Here is a 4,311-nt window from a genome sequence, read left to right on the forward strand (position 1 = left end):
TAGCCGCTGACGATGATGATAGTCTTCTGCGTAAATAGGACCGCCGGATTTTCCTATCGCCTATTCATATATAGCTTCCCTTTAACAAGTGTGGAGGCTCAAAATGTCAAGAGGCGAAAGACAGAGAGCATAAGATATCTGCGCTCGTGTTTTTCTCTGTTTTCTTGCTTGTGTTCCGGCCTTTTCGCGCAGTTTAAGAACGTCTAACAGCAATGAACCAACTAGCCCGCCAGAACGTATTACTGAAGATAGAACAGAAAATCAGTTTTCTATTCGCCACTGTATGCCAGGAGCATAGCCAGAATTTTTTTTTCGGGAGGAGACTCCGGCCATCTTTTACGTGTGTCCATGCGTGTGTTTTTAGGTACGCGTGTACCTATACACATGCAAAATTTAAAAAATTTCGGAGGGTATTTGAATCCCTCAAACCTCCCTCCCCCCCCGTCTTCCTTTCCTAATGATACCAGTGGAGAAAGGGAGGCAGTAAAGAAAAGGAGCCCATATGTCCAATGTAACCACGCACGGATATTTGCAAATTGCGATTTCCATCTGCGGACTTACTGCGAGAGTCCGGGTCCTAGCCAACCACAGATCCGTTAAGTCACACATGTAGACTCGCCGTAAACGTGAGGTTAGGATATAAAACACAGATGCGAAAAAGAAGTGGGTACACGGCCCGCATGAAAATGGAACATAAAAAATATTGCAGTCTACGCAGATTTTTTTTTCTTTTCGTTTCTGTGTCTAATTGGGTGTCCTCGCGCTATTACTTCGGAAGGAAAGGAGCGCGGAGAGAATTTCAGGAATCTCAAAAGCAACGGAACAAAGAATGGCCTCGTGTTTGTAGGATTTTAAAGGTCGACATATAGGTCATTGCAATATCCAATTGGTGTGTTTCAAGGAAGGCCCATTTGTACTCCTTGCTCTTGCATTCGTTTTCTTTTTTTTCGGGGGGGGGGGGGGGGAGGGGGAGGGGGGGAGACAGCTGGATGAAAGGAAATGTAGCGTGGAGGAGGAGAGGGGAGTCATTCGTTTCCTCGGAAGAAAACAGATCGAAAGGCGCGTTTGAATACCAGCGGGCTTTTCGATAAAAGACGTTCGTTTCCTGCCTAGTAAATCCCTGGCGATTTTCCCTTCGGCTGCTGCCGATGTCTTTCTTGTGGCTTTTTTTTTCCTGTTTGTTTGTTTTCTCGATGAGGTTGTTTCATTTCCCCAATACACTGCAACGCGAGTGCGCGGAAGAAAACTGATCGAAACGTATACTGCGGTAAAATATAAGAAATGGAAAGCTGAGATGATAAGACACGGCATGCATTGCGTGCAATTCACCGATTTGTCATGAGTTTTACGGAGAAACTCTCTTTGTAAACCTTCAATCTTTTTTTCGCTGGCTCCTGTCGCTTCCGCTGTCTCGAAATAGCTCCCACGCATCCGGCATTTATAATGGGAACTCTGAAAGCACTCGTATAGTCATAATTACTTGCTCGTAAACGAGCTCCAGGTTTGGAATAACGTAACTGGAGGCCCCACAGTAGCGGGAGGCTGGGAACCAGACCCATGGATCGGGTCCCGCGGAATGCCTTATAATATGAATGTTACCACCGGTAACAGCGAACTTGGTCAGATGCAGCCGCATCTGCACTACTCCTACGCCTGGCCCTGTGGCTGATACTTAGGGAGTCGTTGTGTACAAACTGTGCAATGACACCAGGGACGAGGAAGGAACGCGACACGGGCGCAGACGAGCAACTGAAGTTTTATGGTCATATGCACATAACATCGTACAAACACATGTGGTTAGGATATGGGGGTGATATGTGTGTCACTCCGACAGGGCGCAGTAAAGGCACTCCAGGCAGATGCGGCACAGTGCTACAGTCACAGAATTGCGGGACGAACCTGTTAAGTCCGCAAGATCGATCAAGTACGCTGCCCTGCGGCGCTACGGCTGCCACACAAAGGAGATCAACGAACGCGCGAACAGGAAGTCGCCCCGTAGGGCAGCACTTCCCTTTTTCGTAGCAGGTGTGCGAGCATCTCTCTTCGGGGACCACTTAAGCTCCACACAGACGCAAGCTCAGGTGGAGAGAGGGCCCGGGGCTGTAACTGGCGACCAATGAGGAAGGCCGTGACACAGAGACGTATGCTTGCGTGACGTGCGACGTGCGGCGCCAGGACGTATGGACGTCGGGGAAGGAGAAGCATGGCTTGCGCCGTGGCTATGGTCGCCACACTGCCGTTTAACGGCCGTTCGCGGTGATCGGGCCGCGCGGGCCAGCACAACGCGCTCGCTGGGGGACGAGGCGCAAAGGGAAGGCGTTCTCGATCCCCACACCCTTTAGTATCAATTACCAGGGGGTGACACTTACATTCTTTACAATGCACGCGCAGACTAGAAGATGGCAGTCCTTTCAGTATTAGTGCCCAGGTCTCCAATTGGCTTGCGTACCCAAGCCTCTGCGTGCTTTTGTACTCTCCTTGTGGGCGTTTCGCGAACTGGAGAAAGCGAGGAGAATACAAAACAGCACAGTTTTTTTGGATATCCAACGGCTTGGGGCTCCCAGCACTAAAACGTATCTACTTTTGTCTACGAACCATCGCGCTCAAGCGACGAGTCCGAACTAAAAAAACCCCAGGTGGTCGAAATTTCCAGAGACCTCCACTACGGTGTCTCTCAATAATAATATCTGGGGTTTAACGTCCAAGAACCTCGATATGATTATGAGAGACGCCGTAGTGGAGGGCTCTAGTGGAGACGCCGTAGTGGAGACGCCGTATGGTCGAAGCCCTTCACTACGCCGTAGTGGAGGGCTTCGACCATTTGGGGTTCTTTAACGTGCAACTAAATCTAAGCACACGGGCCTCAAACATTTTCGCCTCCATCGAAAATGCACCCGCCGCGGCCGGGATTCAAACCAGCGACCTTCGGGTCAGTAGCCCAGCGCCATAACCACTAGACCACCGTGGCGGGGCACTACGGCGTCCCTCATAATCATATCGCCGTTTTGGGACGTTAAACCCCAGCAGTTGTTATATGTGTCAGACTTATTTATTTTCTCCCTATACGGGATAAATACTCCACTTCTATACAGGGTGATCCCTGAACTCACTGATAGTTCCAAGGGAGACATGTAGTCAAAACAAGTGGCGATAAAGCAAATTACACCATCTCCCGCTAAAGGGGACCATGAGGCGATGCGAAGCCGGAGCACTTGCACGATCGCGTTCCGTTGGCGTTCGTTGGGCATGCTACCGACCTCGCGTCGTGGAACGCGAAGAGGGACGCTACGCGCGTCGTATCTTCCATCTAGCCTGGCCGTTAATTCTCACAGTGCGAGCGGGGAACGCGGTCGACAGGCGGGCGAGAGGGGGGCAGCGTAGAAAAGGAGGCAGAAGGGGAGGGGACGCGCATGCGCTCGAGCTCATCGCGGCGTTGCGCAGGAGAGAATTTCGGCATGTCTAGCCCGCGTTTCAGAGGAAGAGTGGAAAGGGGGAGGGAAGAGGGGAATGGGAGAGGGAAAGTGGAGAGGGGAGGGAGGGGAGGGAGGGGAGAGGGAAAGTGAAGAGGGGAGGGGGAGAGGGGAAGGGGAGAGGGTGAGTGGAGAGGAGGTGTATGGAGAGGGTATGCGCATGCGCAGTAAGGGTGGTCACGCCGCACACCACCACCACCACCACCACCGGATTGAGCGCCGCCTTAAGATACTTCGCATCTAAAATGCAGGAGCCCATGCGCCAACGGGAAAATGTGGGACACACAAAGCTTGCCGGTGTGCGTGCCTGGCGTAGTACTCTTTCTTTTGCAAGTGATGCCAAGCTTTCCCTAAGGATGCTAAGGAAGGAATACAACAGGGAGAAGGCGGGGAGGTTAACCAGACAGCATTTCGGTTGGCTACCCTAGGCCGGGAGTAAAGGTCCTGAGTTTTTGCTAGTAGTATAAGTCTGGTTAGGCTTAGCCATCCTTCTCCAGTTTCGGTCGGTTCTCCACACTGCGCACGTGTCACGTGGTTTTGGCTGGGACATGTCACGTGACCACTCGTTACGTGATTTTAGTGACGTGAGTAGCTGTTACGTAATGTTACGGAATTTTATCCATGTGACTGGACGTTGCGTGATATTACGTGATTTTAGTCACGTGACTAGCTGTTACGTGGTTTTGGCGGGAACATGTCATGTGAATAGCTGTTCCGTGATGCTACGTGATTTTGAGTCATGTGACTAGCTGTTACGTGGTTTATGGCGGGAACATATGAAGTTACCAGCTGTTTAACGGCAGCGCCACCCCCGGCAGCGCTGCACACCCCCCCCCCCCCC

Source organism: Rhipicephalus sanguineus, chromosome 9 (assembly GCF_013339695.2).
Source record: "Rhipicephalus sanguineus isolate Rsan-2018 chromosome 9, BIME_Rsan_1.4, whole genome shotgun sequence".
Lineage (NCBI taxonomy): Eukaryota > Metazoa > Arthropoda > Arachnida > Ixodida > Ixodidae > Rhipicephalus > Rhipicephalus sanguineus.